Genomic DNA, 20,459 nt, shown 5'->3' with positions numbered 1-20,459 from the left:
CATGGCTGTTCCGTGTGTTTGGGTAAAGAACTGGTTGTCGAAAGTGAAGACATTGTGGTCAAGGATGAAGTGGATGAGTTGTAGGATGGCTTCTGGAGATTGGCTTTTGTTTGTGTTGAGTACTGAGGCTGTCGCAGCGAAGCCGTCATCGTGTGGGATACTGGTGTAGATTGCCAAGACGTCCATCGTGTCGAGGAGTGTTCCTGGTTCAACTGATCCGTGGGTGCTGAGTTTCTGTAAGAAGTCTGTAGTGTTGCGACAGAAGCTGGGGTTCCCTGTACAATGGGTTTCAGGATGCCCTCGACGTATCCAGAGAGGTTCTCACACAGGGTTCGTTGCCTGATACGAAATGGCGTCTGGGTGTGTTGGCTTTTTGTATTTTTGGGAGGCAGTAGAATCTCCCATTAGGGGAGTTCGTGGGATGAGAGCACGTAGGATGCTTTGAAGGTCTGGATCAAAGGTCTTGATCAATCTGTAGAGTTGGCGGATGTGTTCTTTGCTCGGATCTGCGGGTAACTGTCTGTAGTGCTCCTGGTTGTCCAGTTGTCGATATGCTCCTTTGCAATAGTTCGTTCTGTTCTGTATGATGATGGCTCCTCCTTTGTCTTCTGGTTTGATGACGATTTTATGGTTGGTCTTGAGAGCATGGATGGTGTTGCGTTGTGCTCGAGTGACATTCTGGACTGTCTTGTGAGTGCGGCTGATGAATCTGGCATTGATGCATCTGCTGACAGCTTGAGAATACATGTCAAGCTTAGTGCAGCGACCCTCTGGAGGGGTCCAATTTGACTCTTTTTTCTTTGGTTGCTGCACTGCGGATCCCTCTGTCTGCTGTTTCGGATCATTGGTTCTCTTTTGGGTTCGCTGCTGACATCTTGGGATTTGTGGAAGAATTCCCGGAGCCTCATTCTCCTGACAAATTACTCTGTGTCTGCCGCAAGACTGATGGGGTCCATTTTGCTGGTGGGGCAGAAATTGAGCCCTCGGCTGAGAACTTCAATTTCGTCTGGTTGAAGGGTGTGTTCAGATAAGTTGACAATGGACTTCCCTGTGGTTTCAACCGTGGTACCGTGGGAGGCTTGGTTGCTGCTGCTGGTGATGCCAAGTTTCTCAAGTTCCTGTTCTTGCTGTGCATGTAGGCAGCATAGTTCCGTTGCCCCGTCTGTTTGGCGGTGTCTCATAGCTGATCTGCTGTGTCCTGAGCACAGGCTGAGAACATGGACTCTATCTCGGTTTTGAGGTTGCGGCGTCTGCTGTAGAGCTGGTGTACGAGATGGTTGATGAGTGTGCGAGAGGTACGATGGCAGAGTCTCTCAGCATAGTCTGTGTTGTAGACCGACTTGAGTGGGTTCGTGATCTGTAGTCCTGTCGGGATCTTGTCTACTTTCTTGCATCTCTGTAGAAACTTGATGTCTGTGTCGATATGCGCAATCTTCTTGGAGATCCTCTCCACATTGAGCCAGCATCTCCACATTGAGCCAGCAGTTTGTGGTGTCGATAGTAGCCATGGTGTGGCGATGCTGGTGTTGGACTGGGGTGGAAAAATGTAAGAAGTCACACAACACCAGGTTATAGTCCAACAGTTTTATTTGAAATCACAATCTGTCGGAGCGCTGCTCCTTCATCATGTGAAGTGGAGAGATGCCTATAGACACAGATTATATAGTCAGAGAATAACTGCCATTTATCACACCTCGGCAGAGAGATAATCACAGCCATCAAAGGTGTGAATGGTGTCCAAACAGGCCAGTCAGGAAAACATTACATCAAAGAACAATGAGGTGGGGTCACAAGGGGTAAAATGTTGCAGTTGCTGGGGTTTGTATGAAAAACAAAACAGACAAAAAACATTTTCTTTGCTGGGAATCACAGCAGGCGCAGCTGCATCTGTGTAGAGAGAACAAGCCAACGACGACTCGAGTCTGGATGACCCTACTTCAGGTGGGGTTACATGTAGCGTGACATGAACCCAAGATCCCGGTTGAGGCCCTCCTCATGAGTGCGGAACTTGGCTATCAGTTTCTGCTCTATGATTTTGCGTTGTTGTGTGTCTCGAAGGCCGCCTTGGAGAATGCTTACCCGAAGATCGGAGGCTGAATGTCCTTGACTGCTGAAGTGTTCCCCGACTGGGAGGGAACACTCCTGCCTGGTGATTGTTGCGCACTGTCCGTTCATCCGTTGTCACAGTGCCTGCATGGTCTCGCCGATGTACCATGCTCCGGGGCATCTTTTCGTACAATGTATGAGGTAGACAATGTTGGCCGAGTCACATGAGTATGTACCATGTACCTGGTGGATGGTGTCCTCATGTGTGATGAATGTATCTGTGTTGATGATCTGGCATGTCTTGCAGAGGTTGCAGTGGCAGGGTTGTGTGGTGTCGTGGTCGCTGTTTTGCTGAATGCTGGGTAATTTGCTGTGAATGATGGTCTGTTTGAGGTTGGGCGGCTGTTTGTAGGTCAGTAGTGGAGGCGTGGGGATGGCCTTAGTGAGGTTTTCATTGTCGTCGATGACGTGTTGAAGGCTGCGAAGAACATGGCATAGCTTCTCCGCTCCGGGGAAGTACTGGACGACGAAGGGTACACTGCTGGTTGTGCCCCATGTTTTTCTTCTGAGGAGGTCTGTGCGTATTTTTGCAGTGGTCCGTCGGAACTGTTGATCAACGAGTTGAGCGTCATATCCCATTCTTAGAAGGGCGTCTTTCAGCGTCTGTAGGTGTACATCGCATTCCTCCTCGTCTGAGCAGACCCCGTGTATTCGCAGTGCTTGTCCATAGGCGATGGCTTCTTTAACGTGGTTAGGGTGGAAGCTGGAGAAGTGGTGCATCCTGAGGTTGTCCGTGGGCTTGCGGTAGTGTGAAGTGCTGAGGTTTCCATCTTTGATGGAGATTCGTGTGTCCAAGAATGAAACCGATTCTGAGGAGTAGTCCATGGTGAGTTTGATGGTGGAATGGAACTTGTTGATGTTATTGTGTAGCATTTTCAGTGATTCTTCGCCGTGGGTCCATAGGTAGAACATATCGTCGATGTATCTGGTGTATAGCGTTGGTTGGTGGTCCTGTGCAGCGAAGAGGTCTTGCTCGAACTTGTGCATGTAGATGTTGGCGTATTGGGGTGTGAATTGTGTCCCCATGGCTGTTCCGTGTGTTTGGGTAAAGAACTGGTTGTCGAAGGTGAAGACAATGTGGTCAAGGATGACACGGATGTGTTGTAGGATGGCGTCTGGAGATTGGCTGTTGTTGGTGTTGAGTACTGAAGCTGTCTCAGTGATGCTGTCATCGAATTGGGCAGTGCTGCCTTGAAGATGAGTTCATTGAGTGTATTAGGGATGGGTTTCTTGAGCAGTATGTAACTGAACCGACCAGGGGGCAAGCAACCTTAGATCTGGTCCTGTGTAACGAGACAGGATTAATTAAAAATGTCCTAGTAAAGGATCCCCTTGGAATGAGTGACCATAACATGGTTGAATTCCAGATTCAATTAGAGAGTGAGAAGGTTGGATCTCAAACAAGCGTGCTAAGCTTGAATAAAGGAGACTTTGAAGGTATGAGAGCGGAATTGAGTAGAGTGGATTGGGAAAATAGATTAAAGGGTAAGACGATACACGATCAGTGGTGTACATTTAAGGAGTTATTTTACAACTTCCAAAAAAATATATTCCACTGAGAAGAAAAGGGTGTAAAAGAAAAACAGCCATCCGTGGCTAAGTAAAGAAATTAAGGATAGTATTCGACTAAAAACAAGGGCATATAAGGTAGCCAAATCTAGTGGGAGGATAGAGGATTGGGAAAACTTTAAATGACAGCAAAAAAATAACAAAAAGATTGATTAAGAAAGGGAAGATAGATTATGAAAGTAAATTAGCAAAAAATATAAAAACAGATAGTAAGAGTTTTTACAGTTATATAAAAAGAAAAAGGGTGGCTAAAGTAAATGTTGGTCCCTTAGAGGATGAGACCGGGAAATTAATGGTGGGAAATATGGAGATGGCAAAAACACTGAATGAATACTTTGTATCAGTCATTGAAGTAGAGGACACTAAGAATGTCCCAACACTGGACAAACAGGGGGCTATAGGGGGGGGGAGGAGCTAAACACGATCAAAATCACTAAGGAAGTGGTACTCGGTAAAATAATGGGACTCAAGGCGGATAAATCACCTGGACCGGATGGCTTACATCCTAGGGTCTTGAGGGAAGTGCTGGTAGGGATTTTGGATGCATTGGTAATAATTTTCCAAAACTCCCTGGACTCGGCAAAGTTCCCGGCAGACTGGAAAACTGCTAATGTAACACACTTATTTAAAAAGGGCAGTAGACAGAAGGCTGAAAATTATAGACCGGTTAGCCTAATATCTGTGGTAGGTAAAATTTTGGAGTCCATTATTAAGGAGACAGTAACAGGACATTTGGATAATCATAATTTAATAGGACAAAGTCAGCATGGTTTTATGAAGGGGAAGTCATGTTTGACAAATTTGCTGGAGTTCTTTGAGGAAGTAACATATAGGGTGGATAAGGGGGAACCAGTGGACGTAGTGTATTTAGACTTCCAAAAGGCATTTGATAAGGTGCCACACAAAAGATTATTGCTTAAGATAAGAAATCATGGGATTGGGGGTAATATTCTGGCATTGATAGAGGATTGGCTATCTAACAGAAGGCAGAGAGTTGGGATAAATGGTTCATTCTCAGACTGGCAATCAGTAACTAGTGGTGTTCCGCAGGGGTCAGTGCTGGGTCCCCAACTCTTTACAATCTGTATTAACGATTTGGAGGAGGGGACCAAATGTAACATATCAAAGTTTGCAGATGATACTAAGATGGGGGGGGGAAGTAGTGAGTGAGGAGGACATAAAAAACCTGCAAGGGGACATAGACAGGCTAAGTAAGTGGGCAGAGATTTGGCAGATGGAATACAATACTGGAAAGTGTGAGGTTATGCACTTTGGCAGGAAAAATCGTAGAGCAATTTATTATCTTAATGGCAAGAAACTGGAAAGTACTGAAGTACAAAGGGATCTGGGTGTCCTGGTGCACGAAACTCAAAAGGTTAGTATGCAGGTGCAGCAAGTGATTAAGAAGGCCAATGGAATGTTGGCTTTCATTGCTAGGGGGATAGAATATAAAAATAGGGAGGTATTGCTTCAGTTGTACAAGGTATTGTTGAGACCGCACCTGGAATACTGCATACAGTTTTGATGTCCATACTTAAGAAAATACATACTTGCTCTCGAGTCAGTACAAAGAAGGTTCACTCGGTTAATCCCGGGGATGAGGGGATGGACGTACGAGGAGAGTTTGAGTAGATTGGGACTCTACTCATTGGAGATCAGAAGAATGAGAGGCGATCTTATTGAAACATATAAGATTGTGGAGGGTTTGGATCGGGTGGATGCGGGGAGGATGTTCCCGATGATGGGTGAAACTACAACTAGGAGGCATAGTCTTAGAATAAGGGGTTGCTCTTTCAATTCTGAGATGAGGAGGAGCTACTTCACTCAGAGGGTGGTAGGTCCATGGAATATGCTGCCCCAAAAAGCTGTAGAAGCTACATCATTACAAAAATTTAAAACAGAAATAGACAGTTTCCTAGAAGTAAAGGGAATTAAGGGTTACGGGGAGCAGGCAGGAATTTGGACATGAGTCCAGTTTCGGATCGGTCATGGCCCTGTGGGTAGCGGAGCGGGCCCAGGGGCCATGTAGCCTGATCCTGCTCCTAGTTCATGTGTCTAATTCTGTTAGATTCAGGAGATGGTTCTGTGATAGAAGATTGGCGGTTAGGATCAGATCAGCCATGATCTTATTGAATGGCGGAGCAGGCTCGTGGTGCCGATTGGCCTACTCCTGCTCCTATTTCTTATGTTCTCATGTTCTTATGTTCTTATGTGGGGGATACTGGTGTAGAGTGTCGAGACGTCCATCGTGGCGAGGAGTGCTCCTGGTTCAACTGGTCCATGGGTGCTGAGTTTCTGTAAGATGTCTGTAGTGTAACGACAGAAGCTGGGGGTTCCCTGTACGATGGGTTTCAGGATGCCCTCGATGTATCCAGAGAGATTCTCACACAGGGTTCCGTTGCCTGATACGATAGGACGTACGGGTGTGTTGGCTTTGTGTACCTTTGGGAGGCAGTAGAAGTCTCCCATGCGGGGAGTACGTGGGATGAGAGCACGTAGAATGCTTTGAAGGTCTGGATCGAAGGTCTTGATCAGTCTGTTGAGTTGGCGGGTGTGTTCTTTGGTCGGATCTGCGGGTAACTGTCTGTAGTGTTCCTGGCTGTCCAGTTGTCGGTATGCTTCTTTGCAATAATCTGTTCTGTTCTGCATGACGATGGCTCCTCCTTTGTCTACTGGTTTGATGACGATATTGCCTTTGGTCTTGAGAGCGTGGATGGCGTGGCGTTGTGCTCGGGTGACATTCTGGACTGTCTTGTGAGTGCGGCTGGTGAATCTGGCGTTGATGCATCTTCTGACAGCTTGAGCATACACGTCAAGCTTAGGGCAGTGAACCTCTGGAGGGGTCCAATTTGACACTGTTTTCTTCGGTTGCTGCACTGCGGTTCCCTCTGTCTGCTGTTCCGGATCATTGGTTGTCTCATTGGGTTCGCTGCTGACATCTTGGGATTTATGGAAGAATTCCCGGAGCCTCATTCTCCTGATGAATTCCGCTGTGTCTGCCGTGTGACCGATGGGGTCCATTTTGGTGGTGGGGCAGAAATTGAGCCCTCGGCTGAGAACTTCAATTTCGGCTGGTTGAAGGGTGTAGTCGGACAAGTTGACGATGGACTTCCCTATGGTTTCAACCGTGGTACCATGGGAGGCTTAGTTGCTGCTGGTGGTGATGCTGAGTTTCTCAAGCTTCCTGTTCTTGGTGTGCATGTAGGCAGTGTAGTTCCGTTGCCTCGTCTGTTTGGCGGTGTCTCTTAGCTGGTCTGCTATGTCCTGAGCACAGGCTGAGAGCATGGACTCTATCTCGGTTGTGAGGTTGCGGCGTCTGCTGTAGAGCTGGTGTACGACATGGTTGAGGAATGTGTGAGAGGTACGATGGCAGAGTCTCTCAGCATAGTCTGTGTTGTAGGTCGACATGAGAGGGTTCGTGATCTGTTGTCCTGTCGGGATCTTGTCTGCTTTCTTGCATCTCTGTAGAAACTTGATGTCTGTGTCGATATGTGCGATCTTCTTAGAGATCCTCTCCACTTTGAGCTGGCAGTTTGTGGTGTTGATAGTAGCCATGGTGTGGAGATACCAGTGTTGGACTGGGGTGGACAAATGTAAGAAGTCACACAACACCAGGTTATAGTCCAACAGTTTTATTTGAAATCACAAGCTTTCGGAGCGCTGCTCCTTCGTCAGGTGAAGTAGATAGATGCATATAGACACAGCATATATAGTCAGAGAATAATGCCAGATGATTACAGGTAATCTTACTAAATGCCATTTATCACACCTCAGCAGAGAGATAATCACAGCAATCAAAGGTGTGAATGGTGTCCAAACAGGTCAGTCAGGAAAACATCACATCAAAGAAGAATGAGGTCGGGTTACAAGGGGTAAAATGTTGCAGATGCTGGGGTCTGTATGAAAAACAAAAGACACAAAAAACATTTTCTTTGCTGGAAATCACAGCACGTCCGGCCGCATCTGTGTTTGAAGGCGAGTAGTGGAGGCGTGGGAATGGCCTTAGCGAGGTGTTCATTGTCATCGATGACATGTTGAAGTCTGCGAAGAACATGACATAGTTTCTCCGCTCCGGGGAAGTACTGGAAGACGACGGGTACTCTGTTGGTTGTGTCCCATGTTTGTCTTCTGAGGAGGTCTATGAGATTTTTTGCCGTGGCCCATCAGAACTGTCGATCAATGAGTCAAGCGTCATATCCTGTTCTTATGAGGGCATCTTTCAGCGTCTGTAGCTATCCATCGCATTCCTCCTCGTCTGAGCAGATCCTGTGTACTCGCAGGGCTTGTCCATAGGGGATGGCTTCTTTAACGTGGTTAGGGTGGAAGCTGGAGAAGTGGAGCATCCTGAGGTTGTCCGTGGGCTTGCGGTAGAGTGAAGTGCTGAGGTGTCAGTCTTTGATGGAGATTCGTGTGTCCAAGAATGAAACCGATTCTGAGGAGTGGTCCATGGTGAGTTTGATGTTGGGATGGAACTTGTTGATGTTATCGTGTAGTCTTTTCAATGATTCTTTGCCGTGGGTCAGTCAGGAAAACATTACATCAAAGAACAACGAGATGGCGTCACAAGGGGTCAAATGTTGCAGATGCTGGGGTCTGTATGAAAAACAAAAAACAGACAAAAATTTTTTTTTTGCTAGAAATCATAGCAGCCTCAACTGGGATCTTGGGTTCATGTCACGCTACATGTAACCCCACCTGACGTAGGGTCATCCAGACTCAAGTCATTGTTGGCTTGTTCTCTCTACACAGATGCGGCTGGACCTGCTGTGATTTCCAGGAAAAAAAATGTTTTTTTGTCTGTTTTTTGTTTTTCATTCAGACCCCAGCATCGGCAACATTTGCCCCCTTGTGACGCCACCTCATTGTTCTTTGATGTATTGTTTTCCTGACTGACCTGTTTGGACACCATTCACACCTTTGATTGCTGTGATTAGCTCTCTGCTGAGGTGTGATAAATGGCAGTTAGAAAGGTTACCTGTAATCATCTGGCATTATTCTCTGACTATATAAGGTGTGTCTTTATGCATCTCTCCACTTCACCTGACGAAGGAGCAGCGCTCCGAAAGCTTGTGATTTCAAATAAAACTGTTGGACTATAACCTGGTGTCGTGTGACTTCTTACATTTGTCCACCCCAGTCCAACACCGGCATTTCCACACCATGGCTACTCTGTCCAGAACCTCATGATCTTGAACACTTTTATCAAATCTCCATTCAATCTTCTCTGCTTCATAGAGAGCAACCTTAGCTTCGCCAGACTATCCACGTAAGTGAAGTCCTTCAACCCTGCAATCATTCTTCTAAATCTTTTTCTGTACCATTTCTAAGGCCTTCACAACCTTCCTAAATTGTGGTGCCCAGAATTGTACACAATACTCCAGTTGGAGCAGAACCAGTATTTTTATACATGATCATCATAATTTAGAAGCTTCTGTGCTCTATACCTCTACTTAGGAAGCCCGGGATCCCATAAGTTTTTTTGAACCGCTTTCTCCACCTGCCCTGCCACCTTCAACGATTTGTGCACATATACCCACAGGTCTCTCTGTTCATGCACTCCCTTAAGATTGTACCCTTTAGTTTACATTTCCTGTCCTCATTATTTATACCAAAATGTAACACTTCACACATTTCTGCGTTAAATTTCACCTGCAACGTGTCCCCCCATTCCCCCAGCCTGTCTATGACCTCTTGAACTCTATCACTATCCTCCTCACTGTTCACTATACTTCCATGTTTTGCATCAGCTGCAACCTTTGAAATTGTGCCCTGAACACCAAGGCCCAAGTCATTAATATATATCAAGAAAAGCAGTGGTCCTAGAACTGACCCCTGGGGAACACCACTGTATACCTTCATCAAGTCCGAAAAGCAACAGTTCACCACAACGCTCTGTTTCCTGTTCTTAGCCCATTTCGTATTCATGTTGACACTGTCCCTTTTATTCCATGGGCTTTAACTTTGTTAGCAAGCTTATTATGTGGCACATTGTCTAAAGCCTTTTGGAAGTCCATGTACACCACGTCAACCGCATTGCCCTCATCAAACCTCTCTGTTACCGCATCAGAAAACTCCATCAACTGGGTGAGAGAGTTATTCTTCAATCAGTGAGCGCACCACATCCCTTAATTGTTCCGATAAAAATATAAAAAATATATTTTTATACTGCGTTTCATGAAACTTCTTTAATTTAAAATGTTAACTGAAGTACTTTAGTATGAATTCCAGTATCCGCAGTATTTTGCTGTTGTATTTTGGTAAGAAGCTCACACTTGTATTGGCCGGGAGTCGAAAGCGTGTTTCCCACAATGCAAGTGCGAATTTAGCCCCTGAACCACCAATACTTACCAAATCTAGAGTTTCAATTGTCCACTCACAGTCTTGTTTCTGATAATGCAAGGCTAAAGGACAATGCTAAATACTATAGAGTTTGGAAATGAAATTATTCAGAAAATGCTGCAAACACTCCGCAGGTCCGTGATCATCTGTGGAGACGGAAACACACGGTTAACGTTTCAGGTCGAAGAGCTCTCCTCAGATCCAAGGTTTACACCAATGATTTCAAAAAAATGCTGGTAATTTTATTAAAATTGTTATTTCCATGCTCTGGTCAGCGTGATTTCCAGATACAGTGTTATTTTGTTGCTTAATATCACAAATTATACAACAAAGCTGGGAGTCCATGCCAGAAACGTCTGTTTATAAACAGGCACTTTAACCAACTAACCCGCGGAGCCAAAGCATTTTCCCTGGGTTACAGGAATTGCCAGTCCCTCTGCTGTCGCTTACCTTTGATTCTCCATCTATGAGTTGTTTCTGAAACCGTGAGGTTGTGCTGCTTTGTGGGTGAGCGGCAGACTTGTAGAGATGTCCTGCTCGTGCTGCCAGATTGACAATGTGGAAAATGTGGAGCAGGCTTCTGGAAACAAACGGGTTTATATATTTACCTCACAGTTTCGGCACATCAGGGACTGAGTCACCGCTTTTAATAATAAAATCGCGGGTTTCTAGTTATATACTAGACACAGGCTCTGCACAGTATATTCGGGCAGTTATTATTTCAAGACTTCTGCAGTGTCGCCAAGCTGAAGCAATTGGTGATGTTTGACCAAAAAGCCAGAAGCTCGTCTGGGATCTCTCGCATTTCAGTCAGTGGAATTCCCTAAGGGAAAGTAATTTGCAAATTTTGAAATTGTGCCCTGTACACCCAAGTCCAAGTCCTTACTATATATCGAGAAAATCAGTGGTCCTAGTCCCGACCTCTGGGGAACACAACTGTGTACCTTCCTCCAGACTGAAAAACAGCCATTCACCACTACTCCCTGCTTCACTGTCACTTAGCCAATTCCGTATCCATGCAGCCACTGCCCCTTTTATTCCATGGTCTTTAACTTTGCTGGCAAGCCTATTATGTGGCACTTTGTCAAACGCCTATTTGGTAGTCCATGTACAGCACGTCAACTTCATTGCCCTCATTAACCCTCTCTGTTACCTCACCAAAAACTACGTAGGAACTTACAGCACATCAGGAAACCATGTGGGCGGCCGTGCTTGTGCTGGTTATTTTGTCACACATCCCACGTGTTGTGCGTAACCCTATCAGTAAATATTTTCTTCATTTAGTAAATGTTAACGTGTTGATTAAGGGATTGCGTTCCATCAGCAGGTGCCGCAGAGAACAGGAGATATAAATCAAGCTGTGCCATGATTCGGATTCAGAACCGAGGTTGCTGCGGCCACAACGGAGAGTACTAACTACTATACGATCACGGCGTCACACATTAGTTGTTGCAATTCTGTCCTGACCACAGAAAAGTCACACAAGGCACTGCTTAGAAACGGTGGATTTTTGGTAAAGAGGCTAAAATAATGTGATTTCTGAATCAGTGAGTTTGTGCTGCTTTGTGGGTGAGCGGCCGGCTTGAAGAGATGTCCTGCCCGCGCTCCCAGATTGACAATGTGGAAAATGTAGAGCAGGCTTCTGGAAATAAATGGATTTACATATTTACCTCACAGTTTCGGCACATTTAGGACTGAATTCCCGCTTTTAACAATAAAATCGCGGGTTTCTTGCTATACACTGGGCACAGGCTCTGCACAGTATTTGTGACAGTTTTTATTTTAAGTTTTCTGCAATATCGCCAAGCCGAGGGAATTGTTGATTTTGACTAAAAAGCGAGGGGCTCATCCGGGATTTGAAACTTCGCCTCTCGCATTTGAAACATCGAAATTTTCTGCGCGAGAATCGTACCCATAGATTCCCTCTCTCTCCCTGTCTCTGTTTCTTAGTCTCTCTGTGCTTTACCCTGATGGACTTCTCAGGTTTCCTTGAACGGCCGAGGCTGATCTAACCTGCAACACCAGCAGAAAAGGGTAGAGAAAGAAATACTGACTGAGACGGCAGGGGAAGTAATTCAGAAAAGTTAAAAATGGACTTTCAAGACGAATCTGGTGAAGTGGGGCTAATATTGTTGACATGAAATATTTCGTGTATCACTTGATATCGTTGAACATTGTATTAGAAAGCGGGATTGGATGGACTGAAGCGGTCTGAAAGCTGTGGGTGGCAGCGAAATCTTACGGCTTCGTTTCCAGCGGCTCGCTGGTCTCGGGGTTTTGATTCTCACTTAAGTACATAAGAACATATGAAATAGGAGCAGGAGTAGGCCATTTGGACCCTCGAACCTGCTCCGCAATTCAATAAGATCATGGCTGATCTTCTACCTCATCTCCACTTTCCTGCACTATCCCCAGATCACTTGATCCTCTTAATATTCAAAAATCTATCGATCTCTGTCTTGAACAGACTCAAAGACTGAGCCTCCACAGCCCTCTGGGATAGATAATTCCAAAGATTCACCACCTTCTGAGTGAAGACATTTCTCCTCATCTCTGTTCTAAATGGTCAACCACTTCTTCTCCTGGATACAGGCTCTGCATTTAGAGGATTTCATTGATTGATATGGGAGAGGTTCCCCGGTTCAATTGATTTATTTACAGAAGGCACGATTGTCTTTGCTCCAGAGAATGTTTGAGCTCCAGAGGGCAGAATGCACAGGGTTTGTCGACACAACACACGTGGAATAAAGCAAATATTTCAAGGAGGTGAGCAGATTGAAGCTAACATTTTAATTATTCACAATTCAAGCGACCTCGCTGCCGATTCCCATTCCTTGAAGGACGCAAATGAACGAGTTGTGGTTTTGCTGCAAACGTTCATCACCGAAATCGGACTGAACAGCGACTCTGGTGGGAATGGAACCCAAAAACTTTGAATGACTTTTTCAACCATTAACTAGAAGTGCAACGCGAAATACATTGCAGCTCAGGGAGCATCTGTGGAGAGAGAAACTGAGTTAACGTTTCAGGTCGATTACCCTAAGTCAGAACTGGAAAAAGCTGGAGATGTAACAGGTTTTTAACCAAGTGTCGGGGCAGGGAAATGGGGGAGGAGAGGAAAGAACAGAAGGGAAGGTCTGTGATAGGATGGAAGGCAGGAGGGATTCAGAGACAAAAGGGATGATGGTGCTTAAAAACCTGTTACATGTCCCATTCGCACCAAACTGAATTGGTGCTTTGAAACCAGTCGATACATTTAGACCTGCGGGACAGCCCGACAGACAAGCGCTGCGAAAGCAGCTCTAGTGGCGCAATCGGTTAGCGCGCGGTACTTATATAGCAGTACAGGCTCGGAGAAATGCCGAGGTTGTGAGTTCGAGCCTCACCTAGAGCAGTCAATGCTTTTGCTGTGCGCTATTTCGACCGGAGCAGAAGGTACAATTATTTTATCCGCTAACTATACACTTATTAGCTGTTCCACGTGGGCTCTTATGTTCCTCAGGCCCACTGTGTTCCAATAACGGATGGAAGTTTTAAAGGAGCCCTTCAATGTTACTTATTGACAGGAGGGAAGGTGGGGCCAGTTATAACTGTTAAACCAGCAACTATCAGGAACAGAATAATGAGCAGGAAATAAATTCGATTTCAAAGCAGTGACTAAGTCTTTGGCACAAGCGAGAAGATGTGTAAACTCACGAGTTATCTGTACAGGTTTCCGACATCACGTTGAACACAAACAACGATTCACCTGAACATGATGTTGCGAATTACAAGGACGGAAGTTACGTACAGACAATCGACCAAACACCATATCCAGATTGAGGTTGTCGCCGACCCTCTTGTTATGGGGAGAATAGTGAGCAGATTCAGGAAAACTGCTCATATAAAGAAGTGGATTTAGGAAAAGATAAACATATTTCAAATTAATGAACATGACCTCTGCGAATTGGGTTCGCACTAGAGCAGAGAAACCTAATGTAACTTCGGACAAAAATCGTCAGCTCCTTGGTCTTGGGGCATGATTCTCGCGTAGGACATTTCACAAATTAAAATGCGAGAGCTTCTGGGCTCAAATCCCAGACGAACCCCACGGCATTTAGATAAAACTCACCAACTCGGTCATCACAACTGGAATCGCTTTTCTTTAAAATAGACTAACGCACTAGATGATCCGGGATTGTGACCACACCCGGTTTAAACAGACACAGAGTGATCCTTGACTGACCACGGCCCCGCCCATTATAGACAGGGCTGATTATCATTGCTTATGAAATCGATGGAAACATAACTGGGGCGGTTTTTATAAAAGGCGGCCGATTACGATGCGCAATTTTTCTAGGGCGCCAAGTTGAAGTTTGACTCCATATAATTTTTCCCTTTATCTACGTCATTTCACTCCAGCCGAATGAACAGAGACCTGAGCACATAATCCAGGCTGACACTCCAGTGCAGTACTGAGGGAGAGCTGCACTGTCGGTGGTGCCGTCTTTCCAGTAAGACGTTCAACCGAGGCCTCAGATCCCATGAGAGTATGCCAAAAAGAATGAGGATTTCTCCCCATTGTCCTGCCCATTATTTACCTCTCAAATAAAGACACTAAAACAGAAAATCTCCTCATTTAGTTTGATAAATATTATTGAAATTACATTTCCTCCTAAACGATAAAGTTGTTTTTCTGCTCCCTAATCATTTGGCTTTGTTCCCGCTAGTCTTTCATTTGGTGGCAATCGCAGAGGAAGGAAGACAGGTAGGGATGATTCTCCATCTCTGATTCCCATCCTGCGTTCATTCAAGAACTCCAGTGGTCTGTTTTAATTTTAACAAGATATGAAGAGTGCACAGACCTGAATCACCAGTGTGATTTTGACGAGATTGCGATTACAAAGCCTATTTTACGCAAAATTCAGTGAAACGCTCGGAAGGTTTATCAGCATCAATCGTGTAATGGAATAACGACGAGGACGGGGTTGGAACCCACGCGTGCAAAGCACAATCGATGAAACTGCGCTCAACCATTCCAAGGGATATGGGGAGAAAGCAAGGACATGTTACTGAATTTTGATGATCAGCCATGATCTCATTAAATGGCAGAACAGGCCCGAGCGGCCGAATGGCCTACTCCTGCTGCTATTTTCTATGTTTCTGTTTCATGCTATTTGCATCTAAGCAGAAATACTCTGAAAGAAAGTCCCCTTCACCGCTTGTCCTGCAAGTGCACACAGACCTACAATGTTGAAAATGTACAATCAGCCCATGTAAATAAAAGGCCTTCCGATATCTTCAGGTGAGGGGCTGTTCGAAATGGTCGGTTTGAAGGCAGATTCAGAACAGGTTTCACCCACTTATTTAAACGACCACGGCAGGACTCGAATCTACAATCATCTGCTAACTGAACGATTCGCACCGAAGTCAAACCCCTTATCCATTTGACCACATGACCACATGACCACTGCTGCCCGGATCTTCTTGTGATGGGGAGAATTGTGAGCAGATTCAGGGAAACAGCTCATATAAAGCAGTGGATTTAGGAAAATATAAACATATTTCATAAAAATGAACAGCTCCTCTGCGAACTGGGTTTGCAACAGCGCAGGGAAACCTAACGCAAATTCGAGCCCAAAATCGGCGGTTCGTTGGTCTAGAGGTCTGATTCTCGTTCAGGGAATTTCGCTGCTTAAATAAATGCGAGAAATCCCGGGTTCAAGTCCCGGCCTGAACCCCGCCAACCTTAACAACGGGGTCATTACAGCTAAATTCGCACACCTGTTAAAAAGACTTATACAATTGATGATCCGTGACTGTGCACTCACTCGATTTAATCATAGGGTCATAATCGCACAGACGGAGGCAATTCAGCCCATCGAGCCAGCGCCGGTTCTCTGTCGAGCAATCAAGTCAGTACCATTCCCTCGCACTATCGCCGTATTTCTGCAAATTTATTTCCCTCAAATGCCGATCCAGTCTCCCCTTGAAAACATTCAGTGTCTCTGATTCCACCACTTCCAACGGCAGTGAATTGCAGGTCATCACCAGTGTGTAATTTTGTTTCTTCACACTCCCCTGTATCTCTTGCCTATAATCTTAAATCCCCTAGTCCTTGTACCATCAACTAGTGGGAAAAGCTGTTCCCTGTCTCGCCTATCAAAACCCGTCATTATCTTGTACACTTCTATCAAATCACTCCTCAACCTCCTTTACTCTAATGAAAACAAATCCAGCTTCTCCAACATGTCCTTGTACCTAAGATCCCCCTTCCCCGGAACCATTCTGGTAAAGCTCCTTTGCACCCGCTCAAGGGCCTTCATATCCTTCCTAAAGTGTAGTGGCCAGATGAGACGCAATACTCCAGTTGTGGCCTAACCAGCACTCTATAAAGTCTCAGCAAATCTTTTCTACTTTTGTACTCAATACCTCTATATATGAAGCCCAAGATCACAAATGCTTTGTTAACCACTGTGTCAATATGTCCTGCCACCTCCAGGGACCTATGTACATTAACTCCCAGGCCCCTCTGTCCCTGCACACTATTTAAAACTGTGCCTTTAAGTGTATATTCCCTCTCCCTGTTCGTTCTGCCAAAATGCATCACCTCACAATTCTCTGTATTAAATCGCATCTGCAACGTGTCTGCCCGTTCTGCTAGCCTTTTTATGTCCTGTTGTAGTCGATTGGCATCATCATCACTGTTTGCCACACCCCCAGGTTTGGTGTCATCGGCGAATTTAGAAAAGCTACTCCGTATTCCAATATACAGGTCATTTATATATATCAAAAAGGCAGTGGCCCCAGCACTGACCCTTGGGGAAAAACACTGTCTACCATCCTCCAATCTGAAGTACAGCCATTTACCACAACTCGCTGTTTTCTGTCTTTAAGCCAATTCATTATCCAAGCTGCCACTGACTCACCTATTCCATGAGCCTCAATTTTGTTAACTAGCCTTTTATGTGGTACTTTGTCAAACGCCTTCCGAAAATCCATGTAGTCAACATCCATTGCATACACTTCATCAATCCTCTCTGTTACTTCATCAAAAAATTCAATAAGTTTAGCCAAGCACTTTCTGCATTCCACACATCCGTGTTGGCGCTACTTAATTAGCTTAAACTTCTCCAAGTGCCCGTTAATTTTTCCTTGATTATTGTTTCTAAAACTTTACCCACCACTGATGGCAGCTAGGGAAGATAGGAAAATTATGGGAAGCCTTCTTTGTCTCTAATAGGCCGCACCCCGCCTCTTACTGCCCGCTAACTGTTTACATGCCAGCAGTAGATTTTTGGGTTCCATTTTATGTTTCACGCCATTCTACTCTCATAGTCTCTTTGCCAATCTTATTTGTATCTTCACATCCCCTCTCAACTTATTATATTTGGTCTGATTCTGCCTTGAAGAATTCGCCTGATATGCATCATACAACCTCCTTTCTTGTTTAAACAGAAAGTAGGTTGTATGATGAATTTCAGGTAAACATCCCCTTTAAACAGATAAATAATGATCTAGGAATGACAGCACATCACTTTTAAACAGACACAGAATGATCCGGGACTGACGGCACATCCCTTTTAAACAGACACTGAGTGATCCTGGCCTGACAGCACATCCCTTTTAAACAGATACAGAATGATCCGGGACTGACAGCACATCCTGTTTAAACAGACACAGAATGATCCGGGACTGACAGGACATTCCTTTTAAACAGACACAGAATGACCCGGGTCTGACAGTTCATCCCTTTTAAACAGATACAGAATGATCCTGGACTGACAGCACATCCCTTTTAAACAGAGACAGAATGATCAAGGACTGACAGGACATCCCTTTTAAACAGACACAGAATGATCCGGGACTGACAGCACATTCCTTTTAAACAGTTATACAATGATGCGGTTTATTCTTGTGCCCCAAGTTGAAGTTTTGTCCACTGTCATTTTTTTGTCTTCGCCATTTCACTCGAGCCGAATGAATTGAGTTTAGGTGTCAGCCGTGGCTCAGCGGCAGCAATCTCAAGCCCCACTCCAGAGACTTGAGCTCATAATCCAGGCTGACACTCCAGTGCAGTACTGAGGGTGTGCTGCACTTTCGACGGTACCGTCTTTCTGAAAAGACGTAACACCGAAGCCTCAGATACCATGGCACTATTTCGAAAAGAACGAGGATTTCTCCCCAGTGCACTGCCCATTACTTATCTCTCAACGAAAGACAAAAAAACAGATAATCTGGTCATTAATGTTGATAAAATCTTTTAAAATTACATTTGTTCCTAAAAGTTAAAATTCTGTTTCTGCTCTCTAATCATTTGTTTTCCCTCTAGTCTTTCATTGGGTTTCAATCTCAGAGGAAAGAATAGAGAGGAAATGGTGTATCTGTGATTCGCAATCTCTGTTCTACGTTTATGCAATGAGTCCGTGTTTATTTTAGTATTCGCATGAACAGCACAGAGGCACAGACTGAAAAGCCCAGTGTGGCCAGCAATGATGAGGATGGGATTCAACCCCACGAGTCCAAAGCACAATGGATTAGTCCGAATGACCATCGGTTTTAATGGTCAGTTTGAAGCTGGATTCCGAGCAGAGAAGAACAATTCCGCCCAGTGAGTTAACAGACTGCGCACCACTCCGCTGCTCTCCCCCATAGCCCGAAAAGTTTTTCCATTCCGCCTATATATTAATAATTTAAGCTTTGCCATGAGCTAAGTGTAGCATGCTTGGGAGGAAAATGTGACTTTGGACGGAAGGATCTGTAAGGTTTTAGTTGTAACTCTCTTCACCCTTTAGCGTAATCAGAGCTCAGATCAAGCAAAGCTTTAAACTTTTCAAACAAATCGTTTTATTAACCTAATAATACAAGTTTTACAGAGAGAGATTTGTATAACCTTTAACTCAGTGGTGCATCTCAAAACTCAGAATGGTCAATTCTTCTGCTTCGGGAGATGGAGAGATGAATTATGTGTTGGTGTCTCCTTGGTGTTTTTCTGGTCAGTCTTCCAGATCTCCACTCCGTTTGTCTGTCTCCTGGACTGTCTCTTGGAATGTGCTCTGCTTTTCACTTTAGAATGGCTGCTCTTGTACCATTGCTGCTGACAGAAACAAGCCTGCCAGTGACTTTCCATTCTCTCTCTCCCATGGTTACACAGACTGATGCTACCGGGCAGCACCGAGTGTGTGCGAAGGTTCCTCAGAGACTAGCGAGGCCTCCTTATCTGCAGCTTCCAGGCAATCTGCAGAACACTTTTGGAATTCGGTCAGCAAAACTCCTTGAAGTAAATAAGTGATCCAGGTCTCTCGGCATTCCTTTAGTTTCCTTAAAACCGGCATTGAAAATTCCAAAATCCTTCCAGAGGGAGCAGATTGAAGAAAATAAATTATTTGAATTAATTAATTACAATAATGAGAGAATCTGCTGCGAGCAGGGTTCGTAAACTCGCGGGGAAACACCAATGGATTTCAAGTCTAACGCCTTAACCACTCGGCTACTGCAGCTGCAAAAACAGCCATGAAGTTAAATTATCAAATCGCTGACCCTAATTATTATTGGTGATGACGGTTTTGTGATATTTAATTTGCTGCAAGTTCAGCAAGTCCAGAAGAATCGCCGTGATCATTATAATAAAACAAAACTTCCGATATTTAACGGTAATGTAAGATGTTGAGAACAGTATGGAATATTCTGCAGGATAATGACAATAAACAGCAGGAACATTATGTTCCGCTCCCACAAGACACAGGTCAGCCTCAGCCTCTGCTCCCTGCCCGCCGGCTGCAGAAACCTTGTCTCCAGATTATAAACTCATTCCAGGTTGGAGATAAATATTCAGGATAGAGACTGAACACAGCAGGAGAGATCAAATATATAAAGCAGTTATTTCAGACCAGAGACAGCGATAGATATTCTATAATGGTCAAATGCATCAATGTGTGAATATGACATTAAAAGTGTTTAAATGCAGTGGGGGATTTAAAGTAGATACGGGGCCAGTAATTTCCAAGGTGATCTTTCCTGTATCTCTCTTGCCTCTCTCCCCTTCCTGCGTTGGGATCACAGGTGTTTTTGCACAGAATTGAACCTAAATCATTCAAGTTCAATATTGTAATTGTTGCATCACAATAATCAAAATCTTGTTAAAAATGTTGGCTCATTAGTTCCCCAGTGTCAGAGGAAGAATTGTCTGACCCCCCTCATTCATTTCATGTAAGACACTAACACATGTATTCATTCAGAATCAACCCACAGATTGAAACTGAGATAAACACAGTGAGATACAGACAGCATCGGGACACATGGCGGAATAGACAGGAGAGGAGAATCAATAAAAAACGGCCTCAGCCTCCAACAGACAGTGACAGGTAGCTGATAGATATCAGTGAGAGGAGGCGACCGGATGGAGGTGTGATTTGGCTTCGTGGCTTAGCTGGTTAAAGCGCTTCTTTGGTAAGCAGGCGGTCTTG

At 44.8% G+C, this 20,459-nt stretch overlaps 1 non-coding gene and 1 pseudogene across 1 annotated transcript; one reads left to right on the top strand and one right to left on the bottom strand.

Moving 5' to 3' along the window:
• Positions 1 to 20,459, bottom strand: part of LOC147095417 (uncharacterized) — a 92,964-nt pseudogene that overhangs the window by 47,992 nt on the left and 24,513 nt on the right.
• On the top strand, positions 13,314 to 13,408 carry trnai-uau (transfer RNA isoleucine (anticodon UAU)). Its single transcript has 2 exons — positions 13,314 to 13,351; positions 13,373 to 13,408. It is a non-coding gene; the product is annotated as a tRNA-Ile (tRNA).

Source organism: Somniosus microcephalus, unplaced genomic scaffold (genome assembly GCF_052327205.1).
Source record: "Somniosus microcephalus isolate GS21.2 unplaced genomic scaffold, FLI_Smic_1.0 unresolved_chr1, whole genome shotgun sequence".
Taxonomy (NCBI): domain Eukaryota; kingdom Metazoa; phylum Chordata; class Chondrichthyes; order Squaliformes; family Somniosidae; genus Somniosus; species Somniosus microcephalus.
Note: the sequence above shows the minus strand (reverse complement) of the source record. Positions and strands in the feature narration are given on the sequence as shown.